Below are 13,536 nucleotides of genomic sequence, written 5' to 3'. Positions count from 1 at the left end.
TCCACGTCCGATTATTTGGAACATGCAGACTGGTATAGAGAAAAACATTTGAGAGTATTCATCTCGCAGGGAGAAGCCGAGCAGGACCCCTGTGGGGCCCTCCCAAGTACCAAAGCCTTTCTGAGTACCCCCCCCCCCCACCCCGCCGCCTTTCTTGTTGGTAGGATGAAGGTTTCAGCCTCTCAGTTCTTCCCTGCGCTCCAAAGGGCAGATTCCAACAATTACTAACGAGAGTGAGGGAATGCAGAAACAAAGGAAAAACAGTCAAGAAGTAATAGGATGGCAGGAGGGTGTAGCTCAGGGGTAGCTTGCTTGCCTAGCAAGGTGCTTGGTTCAAACCCCAGTCCCGCCATTTAAATAAATAAACAAAACCTAATTACCGCCCCCCTCCCGCACAAAAACTGTGTGTCGATTTTACCTCAATAAAACTGGAAGAAAAAAAAAAAAAGATTCAATAAGGCCTGGACCTAGCGATCTGATACAGATCTCTGAGTTCTTCCCCAGGGACTAGGGCCCACCCAGGTGGAGGGGGGTGACTTCAGGCTGAGCACAAGCATGTATTCCCCAGACTGGTTGGAACCAGAAGGCTGGTGATTGAGATTCCTGGACCACCACTCTGTCACCTCCCCACCAATCAGAGGAAGGCCACATACTCTGTAGACACCGGCCCCCCCTTCCTGCCTGATTTTGCCTATAAATACTCTTCCTGGAAACCCATCAGGGAGTTTGGGTCTTTTGAGCACAAGCCATCCATTCTCCTTGCTCAGCCCTGCAATAAACCTTTCCCTGCTCCCAACTCCAATGTTTCAGTGTGTTTGGCATCCCTGTGTGTCGGGCATGTGAACTTGGGTTCGACAACATTTTGAGGTAGGTTTTTGCCCTCCATGCTGTAAATATACTTATAATCAGTATGATTATACCTTATGGTTTTACGGTTTGGCTTGCTTTCTGCCTTTTATTAGGAAATTTTTGTTTTGACACTAACTAAGTCTTAAGAACCATCATTTTGAATGGCCACATACTGTTTGATCATACGGATACATCATATTTATTTAACAAGTCCTCTCATATTGACATTTAAAGTGTTTCTTATTTTTTGCCATTATGCTTAATCGTGGGATAATCATCTTTGTATGCACCTGTCTGACCTTCCCTGTTTATTCCCGAAGGATTGATCACTAGGAGACAGCAAGAATATTGGTTGTATGATGTTATTGCATCATTATTTGTAATAGCCAGTAAAGTCAACCTAAACGTTTATTTATCAGAGAATGGCTGGATAAGCCATGTCCAGACTTAATATAAAGTAATGTGCAGTCATTCAAAATAGTAAGTTAAAACTTCCCCTCTGGGCACAAAAAGATGTCTTAGCATCTATGTGAATTTAAAAATCAGTTAAAAGCTATGTGCAAACTGGCGCCATTAAGAGACACTCCATATCTGTGGACACGTACACCGCATAAGGAAAACACATGAGTGTGTGGATATGTGTGTGTTTGTGTATGTATAGACTATCTGTCACCATGTCTTTAGCTACAAGCTGCAGAGAACCAAACCTGACCAACAGTGAGCACACCGATGAGGATATTAATTACGTCACCAACAGAGGTTCCAGAAAATTGGCAGCCCTGTTTCTCAGCAACTCTCTGAGGCTCTTCCCACCTTTTTGTTCCACCATCTTCAGTCCAACAGACTTCCATCCTGAGGACTCCCTTCCTGGTACCCAGATGACCATGGCAGCTCCAACCATCAACAAACACCACATCCAAAGGCAAGAAGCAGGTGGTGGTCAGTACAGCAAAAGATGAGCTTCTTATGTGATTTCTCCTTTTAAACTGGGGGAAAATCTGCCTAGACTTTCCATGGACTTCTTGATGATATGCCTTATCAGCCAGACTGATAAGGATCCGCATCCCCAGTTGCAAGGGAGGCTGTGATCTTGAGGTTTTCTAGGTGGATACGGAAGGTAGAGAAAGAAAGGAAGAGGCCAGGATAGCTTTGGGGTATACAACTGACAAACCTGCCTACAAAATAAATACATAAATTAATTAAAAGCCTGGTTGAATAGGCACCAAACTACTTCTTTACCTACCCTTGGATACTGGAGTCTATATGAAGATTAAAGAATTTTCCCTAATAATTAACAGAATTGATGAGGTTACCCTGTATATAACAGATGTAAACTACTTTTACAATTTCTCTGGCAAAAGGAAAGGAAAGAACATGGTATTCCTAGTGGCAGTTATGATGACAAATGGTCACGGTAGGGGGCAAAAAAAATCAGATTTTTATCAAGTTGAAAAAAAGCCTGTCCGGGAAGTCACCCTCTTTAAAGCCCATTCATTCAGAAAACTATAGCAGTGGCAGAAAGCAGTGGCTGCCAACGATGAATTTAAAGCTGGGCATATGTGTGTGTGTGCATGTATGCATGAATGTACTAGGAATATATAGCTTTACATCTATATTTATCTAACTATCTCTATAAAACAAAATGATCCTCAGTGCCATTAATCATCAGGGAAACACAAATCAAAACTACAACGATATCCTAGCTCACACCCACCAGAATGGCTTTCATCTGAAAGACAGACAATAACAAATGTTGGTGAGGATGTGGAGAAATTGGAAGCCTTAGATATTGTGGCTAAGAATGTAAAATGGTGCAGCCACTTTGGAAAACAGCTTGGCAGTTCTTCAAAATGTTAAACATAGAGTTAGTATGGGACTCAGAGAATTCCACTGCTGGGTAAAATATCCAAGATAAATGAATGTATGTCCACAGAAGCACTTAGACATGAATGTTCATAGACCATTACTCAGAAAAGTGAAAAGGTGGAAATCCAAAGGTCCGTCAGCTGATAAATGAACAAAATATGGTATATTCAAATAATGGAATATTATTTGGCTGCCAAAAAGGAATTAATTTCTGATATATGCTATAATATGGAACCTTGAAAACAATATGTTAAGTGAAAGAAGTTAGACACAAAAGACCACATATTGAATTAATCCATTTATTAAAAAAAATACCTAGAATGGGCAAATTAATACAGACATAAAGTAGAAATGCTGGTCGTTTAGGACTCGGGGGTGGAGTAGGGTGGGAAGGGGTAGGGATTGAGTACTAAGTGAGTACAGGGTTTTATTCTGGGGTGATGAAAATATCCTTATGATTTACTTCTTATTATACTTATTTACTTATTATATAGCTTAGATTATGTGGATATTTGCCCAACTCTGTGAATATAATGAAAAGCACTGAATTGTATACTTTAAATGGTGGATTCTGTGGAATATAAACACCACATGGTATGAGAATCTCAAAAAATATGTTTAAAAAAAAGTTCAAAGATTTGTGTGTATGGGTACCTGGATTTGCACAGTGCACAACCTGACCACACTTACTTAATAGTCCTAGCCCTTTTATGTTGGCCTGAACAGTTTAAAAGATGAATTAGTACCTATAATTAGAAACTAGGAAGATTTCATGTTAAAAAAACTAGATATTGGGCTTTTTTTTTTTGAAAAATCAGAATATCTGGCCCTAGGTCCTTCATCCTTACACGTCCACAGACTAGTAGAGCTGAGTAGCTTTGTCAGCTGGTGCGTTTACTGTCCAGTTTGCCACAGACCCCACCACTCCCTTTTATACCCTAACCTAAAATTAACAGTTCACTGCCACTTACAATCACATGTGTACTCCTATTTTTCTTGTGAAATTGTTAAGAACTACTGAAATGTTTGATCTGGGCTGCTTCCCCAAGGCTCCATATCTGGCTGTATGGATTGTTCTTGTGAATCCTGAATGCCACGTTTCCTCCTTCATTTACCAGGACCCAAAAATGTTTATTTGCTGATTGCACCTTCCTGGGCACTTTATCCTCTCACTAGACAAAGGATCTGTCTGTATCTGTTCTTGATAAGGTCCTGTCATTCCTTATGAATTGCTCCTCCACTTCAATATGATGAGGACGCGTTCCATGGATACAGATCAACTCAAGTGCCCTCAAACAGTCTTATGCTCCCTGGGTAGTTAATAAATATTCAATCCAAGCTGTAACATTGGAGGAGGGAGGCTACAGTCCTCCACTGTGCAAGACAGATCGGAAATGCTAAATTAGACAAAAGCAGTGGGGTAGGGTGGGGTCTGCGAAACCAGTAAAAGCTAGGCAGTGGGAGAAAAACACCCTATAAACGTTCCCTAAATTTCAATCATTCATGGACTGCCTTCCCTGTGCTGCCAAAGCAGTGGTCCTCATCTAAAATCTGACATATGCTCACATCACCTGCCTTTTTATTTACTAACCAATTACTCTTAACCACACGTTCCAGGGCTGCTGCATGGCATGTCTTTGTCCAACAAAGAAAAGCAAAATATAATCTTACTTCTTCCAAACAATTCACTTTTTTATTCAAATAAACATTTTTTTTTAAAATTAAAAAGGAACTCCTGTAAGACTACCATATATTAAAAAAAACAAAACAGGAATGTAATCATAAAGAGAAGGTAACTATAAAGACAAAATTAACCCCAACAAAACAATGTGAGTCAAGTCTCACTAGATCCCACCGCCAGCCTGAGGCCTAACTCTCCCTTTATTACAAGAGAGACTGGAAAAGCTCATTCAAGGTTAACTATCACCAAAATGAACATTTCCTGCTAAGGTAATCAGAAGGCTCATAAGAGAAATGAAAGGCTGATCACTTCCTTGCTCTGTGATTCTAGATTATTTTAATCCTTTCTTAAAACATCTAAATTCATTGCATGACCCCCAATGAATCCATGCTGCATTTTGAGCAACATAGCCTGGGGAACACGTAAGGATGCAGCAGAGCAAGAAGGATGCGTGCGAGGGGATGGCCCACCCATCCACCCACCATCCCACACTTGCTAAACCCACAAGGAGTAAAGGAAGTCAGCAACGTGCCTTAATGAGTGAGAGAAATGGAATTCCAACATTAACTTCCAGGGTAGATTTGCCTGTAGGAGAGTAAGCCCACAGACCTGTTGCATCTGCCTTCGGAGCTCTCTGTGCATGCACAAGTGCGCACACACACCGAGGCACACACAGTGTTACTCAGGGGACTATACATAAGCTTCAGGGCCAGAAAGGCATGCAGATTCCATTACTTAGTAGCTGGGCCTCAGTTTCTCCATATGTTAAGTGGGGATAAAAATACTCATCATGGAAGATGATTATAATTAATATGTATGCAACATCCGCCTTGCTACCAAGCACTCCATCAGAGCCTAGGAAACATTGTTCCTGTATTGAAATATTGTAAAGCAAAGCTAAAGGAAGAACAGGAAAAAAAACGAAGTTGGAGAGATGTGTTTGAAATACAGACTTAGTGAATCTTCCTGCCCTGTGATCTGCGGCATCCAACTAAACTCTGAATCTCCAATTATATGTACATGAAACAGTACACAAATGTCAAATTTTATAATTAGCAGCTATGTGATTAGCTAGTAGGATGAAGTCACCCAGGACATACAGCATGTGAGCTGATCTATCTGCAGTTGAACCAGTTATAAATACAAAAATCCAGTTTTGCAAAGCCAATGCATTTTCTGAGCTAATTTTATGAATTCCTCCAAAAGGGTTTCTGGGAATATAAGATGATCTGCTAATCTTACTTTAAGTAGTGAGCTTTGTTCGTGCATTTAAAATACATCTCTTTCTTTATTTAGAATTGTAGACCCTGCCTTCTGGGCAATTTTCAAGTTAAACATAACAACGCAAGTTAAGGATAGAAACTGAGCAGTAGAGGGAGCAGACGATATCAGAAAGTTGTAGATAAGGACTTCAGCGCCCACCGTGTGTGTTGCAGCAGCTGAGACTAAGACTGAAAGAGATTCGGGACAGTTTCCAGCAGCCCCAAAGCCTATGTGGTCTGTCCTCCCTGCCCCACTAACAGAGCCTCAGGCGAGAAGAGTCCCCGCGGTTATGGACAGAAGGGACTCTGTAGAATATACTGAACATACTGAACATAGTCCCTTCAATTATTATGTATTTATTATATAATATGTAGTGTGCCCATTCTTAGAGAAAAAAATCCAAGTGTAATCATGGCACTTACTATGTTCCATTTATTTGCATCCAAAGAGTCACCCAGGACTCCCATGTTGGCTATGTCTATGGTCATCATGGGTCTACATCAGCAAGGTTCACATAGATGGTGATATGCATGCATGTGTATCAGTCACTAACATGCAGGGGGAAATGGAGAGCATGTTGCTTCCTGTACCAGCGGCCAAGGGCAACCTCTCAGCCCGGCATCTCACCTGTTGTGGTGGGTGGAGTGCTTCCCCAATCTCTGGAAGCTGTGAATATGTTATGTAACATGGCAAAAGGGACTCAGACACAATTAAGTTTACAGAGCTTAAAATACGGAGATTATAATTTATTATGTCTAATTTAATCACACAAACCCTTAAAGAAAAGGAATGCTCTCTGGTAGTAGGTAAGAGTAATGAGCCAGAAAGGGAGATGAGAGCAGGAGAAGGGCTTGACCCATCACTGCTGGCTTTGAAGGTCCAGGGTAATCACAAGCCAAAGAATGGGGGCGACCTCTAGCATCTAAGAGCGATCCTGGGCCAGCAGCAAGCAAGGGATCAGGGAAACTGAAACTGCCATTCAAATGAGAAAAACAGGCCCATGCCATCCTGAGACAACTGAAAGTGCGGTTTCATTTGGTCTGGGTTGGGTGTCAGAGATGACTGCCCTGAGAAAATGACGTCTTAGCAAAACTCCAAAGGATGGGGGAGCTCACTCGGTGAAAGCAGAGAAGACCAAATGTTGCATGCAAGTCAGTAATACATAGTCCTCATGTAAACAGAGACATACTCTGAAGATGAGAGATGGAGGGTCCATTTTTTTTTAAATGGAGCAAGGTGACAAGAGAGGCAGAAGGAGAGAAGCCCTAAACTGGAAACCTGGGTTCTATTTTCAGTGTTTCAGTATAATTGTGACTCAGTCCCTAGTCTTGGTTTCCTCACTGCTGAAATGTCAGAGTAGGGCTGTATGAATTCCAAACACTCTTTGCCATCCTCAGAAGTCCCACATTTCTACATCATCATCTTCAGGGAGAGATAGGATGAGCAGATACAAACGATGTTAACAATTGCAACAACTAACGCATTCTACCGAGCACCTACTTGTGATCAGACACTGAGCTAAATATTTTCCATCAATTATCTTGTTGAAGCATCATAACAAGCTGTAAGTTTGTGTGACAGCAAAGGGTGGATGAATCTGGCTCACCGATTAGTGTGAGCTCCCTGACTCTGCACACACGCGGGGATGGCAATTTGCAATCCCCTGAGTTCTGACGCTACTCTATGGCCCACGTTGGCCACCGAGGTGTGAGCAGAACTGATGGGGGCCACTTCACGGCTGAGCATTGATTTTGGCACTCCACCCTCTGGAAGACTCTTTTTCCTCTGCTGAGGTGACCACTGATAATTTATATGGTGGGTTCTCCGTAAGTCTAGGTCTTGGACTGTGTCTGACATGGGGCGTGGTGCATGGAGTAGATGAAAACTACCCTTTTGTTATTTAAAGCGAGTAAGCTATGGGGCTAAATGTTACTGCAGCATATCCTAGCTTACCCTGTCTAGCACACAGTTACATTCATCCCCTTCCTACAAATGCCAAAACCAAGTTCAGAGAGGTTGGGCAACTTCTCAAGGTGAAGAAAACGGAAGTGGTAGAGTCCATGTTTGGACTCGTGCAGTCTGACTCCAGGCCCTTTCATCCTAATCATGACACTGAGCTAAATGTGTGAATGTATGACCCACTGGCCACTGGCCATTTCTTAAGAGCTGTGCGATTCTTACCATAAAAAATGCACCCAGGAAATAGAGAAGATGGCAGAGTAGAAGGACGCTCGCAGGTCACCCTCTCCCACAAATACACCAAGACCCACATCTACAGACCCACTCAGCCAACCAGAGCACCTGCGGAATCCGACAGAACATCGCCCTCTTCAAAAGATAAAGACGCCAAAAATCTGGTAGGAGAAAAGGAAAAAAGAAAGAACAAAAGGCAAAGTAGCGTGGGACGGGTCCCGCGGGGAGGGAGCGGCAAAGGAGGACTGGCGCTCGCTCGCTGGGTCTCCCCTCTCCAACTGAGAGGCCAGCGGGAAGGAGAGGGAGCCTCCGAGGCTCGGATCTGTACAGAGCAGCCCTTGACTAACAGAACTAAGTTAAACGGGCACAGAGCGTCCCCCCGACACCCAGCCTGAGACGCGGGCCTGCAGCGGCGGGCAGGGCCAGGCTGCACAAGCCGGGCGGAGGACGGGGGCGGCTGCACGGAGGCAGCCCCGGGGGAACGCAAGGGGCTACGCGCCGTGGCTGTGGGTGCACAGGGCAGAACAACCTGGGCCCTCCATAAAACAGCGAGGTTGATGTGCTCTCGGGGGAAGGGTGCACACCCCCATCTCTGAAAACCCGCGGAAGTTTTCGGGGGAAGAGAGGCGGGGCTCAGGCACAGCCGCCATATCCTCTGCGCTGAGCACTCAGGCGGGGGCGAAACCTGCATCCACACCAAGGGGCTTAGCAGCCTCAAAGGCCAGACTGAGACTGGCCTGCAGCCCGGGGCAGACAGGATCCTTCCATCCTGGTCCCTCAGAGAACTTGCTCCACAAAGACAAACAAGGAGCTGGGTTTTGGCTCAGAGCAGGGACAGGGCTGTCCCTCGGTCTTCCCCGAGCGCACCCGCGGAGCGCCAACCAGGGCGGAGCGCGCAGCCGCACAGAGCAGCGGAGCTACCGGCGGCGGCGCAGGTAGAGCGAGAACAGCCCCCCGCCTTTCGGGCAGGAACTCAGCCCCTGACCGAGGTGCTGGGAGGGGGCACGACCCGCCCTCCTACCCGGCCAGTCTGCAACATCTGACTGCGGCATCCGGAGGGGCAGCGACCCGCCCGCCCACAGCAGAGAGCTGCACCTGACCCAGTGTTAGGAGGAGGCGCGATCTGCTTGCCGACAGGTGCTGGGAGCAGCACAGAAGAGGGCGCCAACGGAGGGCCTCTGAAAACAGCAAGCTGAGCTTCCAAAACAGGACAAAGACAGAAAGACTTCACATTAAAAGCACACAGACTCCAGGAGAACACGGACAACCCCCCCCCCCTTTTTTTTTAATCTGTTTTTACCTATTCTATTTTCTATTACTCTCTTAATTTTTACTTCTTAATTCATTTCTATTTCTCTTGGGTTTTGATGTCCTGTTATTGATTAGACACAGGTTTCAAATACATCTATTCATCTCCCCCCCCCCTTTTTTTGTAAAGGTTTTAAAAGGACGTCTCAACCCAATTAATACTCTGCTTCAACTCGCTCTTCTATTATTCATTATACATTGTTTTCAAACCCTCTTTCTCCCTTCTTTTAAAATTCTTTCTCTCTCTCTTATTTTTTTTTCTTTTTTTCCTAAGTTTTATTCCTAAATAGGTATTAGATAGATAAAATCCTTGAGGACCAAAATAAACAACTGATACTTCATAAACCAGTGCCAGAGAGGAATGAGCAAGATGAAGAAGCAGAAAAACCTTTCCCAATTAAAAGAACAAGAGAAATCCCCTGAAAGAAAGATCAACGAAATAGACATCGATAGCCTACTAGATCAAGATTTCAAAAAAGGAGTGATCATATTGCTGAAAGAATTAAAAGAGATAGTGTTTAGAGATATAAAATATGTCAAAAATGAAATTGAAGCTATAAAGAAGAGCCAAGTAGAATGGGTAAACTCATTGACAGAGATGAGGAATGATCTAATAGCTGTGCAAAGTCGACTAGATAATGCAGAGGAACGAATTAGTGATCTAGAAGACAGGGCAATAGAAAGCACCCATTCAAAAGAACTACAAGATAAGCAAATAAAAAATAATGAAAATAGCATAAGGGACCTATGGGATAACATAAAGCATCCCAATCTTCGCATAATAGGGGTCCCAGAAGGAGAAGAAAGATCAAAGGGGATTGAAAAGGTTTTTGAAGAAATCATGACTGAAAACTTCCCAAACTTAAAGAAGGAATCAGACATCCAAGTACAGGAAGCTCAGAGGGTCCCAAACAGGAAGAACCCAAATAGACCCACACCAAGACATACCATAATCAAGATGGCCAGAGTCAAGGATAAAGAAATGATTCTAAAGGCAGCAAGAGAAAAGCAAAGAGTAAGTTACAAGGGAACCCCCATAAGGCTCTCAGCTGATTTCTCTACACAAACACTACAGACCAGAAGGGAGTGGCAAGACATATTCAAAGCCCTGAATGAAAAAAAGATGCAGCCTAGGATCCTTTATCCAGCAAGGCTATCCTTTAGGATAGAAGGAGAAATAAAGAGTTTCACAGACAAAAAAAAGCTGCAGGAGTTTAGCAACACTAAACCCATGCTAAAAGAAATATTGAAAGGGCTATTCTAAATAGAAAAGCAGCAGGATTCTACAGAAATGAGAAACTCACAACTGGAAAGGTGATAACTCATGAATTACAAATAAAGTAAACATGAAATTATAAAAGAAGACATACAAATCACTGAGAGTGGGAGAGGGAGGCAGGGAAATATAGAATATCTTTTTCTTTCTTTTTTAAATTTTTTTAACAGTAGGATGGGTTTGAGATCATGTTACTATCAGTTTAATAAAAACAGTTATAGTAATGGGTTAATAGATTTACAAAAAACGGTAACCACAAGCCAAAAATGTACAAAGGAGTCACAAAAATTAAATAAAATCCATGAAAATACAAAGGAAAATTACCAAACCACAAAAGGAAGAAGAAAGGAACAAAGAGGATATACCAATTCAACTGCAAAGATAAGTTCAAAATGGCAATAAACACACATCTATCATTAATTACTATAAATGTTAATGGACTAAATGTTCCAGTCAAAAGACATAGAGTGGCAGACTGGATAATAAAGCAAGAACCTTCAATATGCTGCATACAAGAGACCCACTTTAGGGAGAAGGACACATATAGATTGAGAGTGAAAGGATGGAAAAGGATATTCCATGCAAATGGAAAAGCCAAAAAAGCAGGTGTTGCACTACTGATTTCAGACAAAATAGACTTTAAAACAAAGGCCATAAAGAAAGATAAAGAAGGACATTTTATAATGATTAAAGGAGTGATACAAGATGAGGATATTACACTCGTTAATATATATGCACCCAATATAGGAGCACCTAAGTACATACAAGAATTACTAACAGAGATAAAGGGGGTTATTGATGGGAATACAATCATAGTTGGAGATTTTAACACTGCATTAACATCACTAGACAGATCTTCCAGACAGAGAATAAACAAGGCAACAGAGAAATTAAATACTACAATAGAAAAACTAGATTTGGTGGATATTTTCAGAGCATTACATCCCCCAAAAATACGATATACATTCTTTTCAAGTGCACATGGAACATTTTCCAGAATCGATCATGTACTTGGGCACAAAAGAAACCTCAACAATTTTAAGAAGATAGAAATTATCTCAAGCATCTTTACTGACCACAATGCCATGAAACTGGAAATCAACAACAGAGAAACAAAGGAGAAAAAAAGGAAAGCATGGAGATTAAACAATATGTTATTGAAAAAACAATGGATCAATGAGGAAATCAAAGCTGAAATTAAAAAATACCTAGAGACAAATGATAATGAAAGCACAACCACTCAAAACCTATGGGACACAGCAAAGGCAGTGCTAAGAGGGAAGTTTATAGCGATACAGGCCTTCCTCAAAAAAGAAGAACAATCTCAAATAAACAATTTAACCCACCACCTGAATGAATTAGAAAAAGAAGAACAAAAAGCCCCAAAAAGCAGCAGAAGGAAGGAAATAATAAAGATCAGAGGGGAATTAAATACAATAGAGATTAACAAGACCATAGAAAAAATCAACCAAACCAAAAGCTGGTTTTTTGAAAAAGTAAATAAAATCGACAAACCTCTGGCCAAACTCACAAAGAAGAAAAAAGAGAGAGCACAAATTAGCAAAGTAAGAAAGGAAAATGGAGAAATTACAACAAACAAAATAGAAATATAGAATATCATATGAGAATATTATGAAAAACTATATGGAACCAAACTGGATAACCTAGAGGAGATGGACAAGTTTCTGGAAACATACTGTCCACCAAAACTGAATCAAGAAGAATCTGAACACTTGAACAATCCAATCACTAGAAAGGAAATAGAAATAGCAATTAAAAACCTCCCTACAAATAAAAGTCCAGGACCGGACGGCTTCACTGGGGAATTCTACCAAACATACAAAGAAGAACTTATACCAGTCCTTCTCAAACTCTTCCAGACGATTGAAAAGGAGGGAATACTCCCAAACTCATTCTATGAAGCCACCATCACCCTGATACCAAAACCAGGCAAAGACACTACAAAAAAAAGAGAATTATAGGCCAATATCACTGATGAACATAGACGCCAAAATCCTCACCAAAATTTTAGCAAATAGAATCCAACAACACATAAAAAAGATTATACATCATGACCAAGTGGGGTTCATCCCAGGGACACAAGGCTGGTTCAACATACGCAAATCAATCAGTGTAATACATCACATCAACAAGAGAAAGGACAAAAACCACATGATCATCTCAATCGATGCAGGAAAAGTATTTGATAAAATTCAACACCCATTTATGATAAAAACTCTCGCCAAAGTGGGTATAGAGGGAACATATCTCAACATAATAAAAGCTATATATGACAAACCTACAGCCAGCATAGTACTCAACGGTGAAAAACTCAAAAGCTTCCCACTAAAATCTGGGACAAGACAAGGATGCCCACTATCACCACTCCTATTCAACATAGTCCTGGAAGTCCTAGCCACAGCAGTCAGGCAAGAGAAAGAAACAAAAGGGATCCAAATTGGAAAAGAAGAGGTAAAAGTGTCATTATATGCTGATGACATGTTACTATATATAGAAAACCCTAAAAGGTCCACACAAAAGCTACTAGAGCTGATTGAAGAATTCAGCAAGGTAGCAGGTTACAAAATTAACGTTCAAAAATCAGTTGCATTTCTTTACACTAACGATAAATCAACAGAAGAAGAAAGTAAAGAAACAATCCCCTTTAAAATAGCACCCAAAGTAATAAAATATCTGGGAATAAATCTAACCAAGGAGGTGAAAGAATTATACACAGAAAACTATAAACCATTGATGAAGGAAATTAAAGAAGACTTTAAAAAATGGAAAGATATTCCATGCTCTTGGATTGGAAGAATCAATATTGTTAAAATGGTCACACTGCCCAAGGCAATCTACAGATTTAATGCAATCCCTATCCAATTACCCAGGACATATTTCACAGAACTAGAACAAATCATAATAAAATTTAGATGGAATCATCAAAGACCTAGAATTGCCAAAGCATTACTGAAGAGAAAGAAAGAGGCTGGAGGAATAACTCTCCCAGACTTCAGACAATACTATAGAGCTACAGTCATCAAGACAGCATGGTACTGGTACCAAAACAGACATATAGACCAATGGAACAGAATAGAGA

General features: G+C 41.5%; 1 protein-coding gene across 1 annotated transcript in view; it reads right to left on the bottom strand.

Annotated features, from left to right (window-relative positions):
- Positions 1-13,536, bottom strand: part of RBFOX1 (RNA binding fox-1 homolog 1) — a 1,962,586-nt gene that overhangs the window by 901,157 nt on the left and 1,047,893 nt on the right. The gene's annotated exons all lie outside the window — the stretch shown is intronic.

This window comes from Camelus ferus, chromosome 18 (assembly GCF_009834535.1).
Source record: "Camelus ferus isolate YT-003-E chromosome 18, BCGSAC_Cfer_1.0, whole genome shotgun sequence".
NCBI classification, from domain to species: Eukaryota; Metazoa; Chordata; class Mammalia; order Artiodactyla; family Camelidae; genus Camelus; species Camelus ferus.
This window is presented reverse-complemented; position numbering and strand designations above follow the sequence as displayed.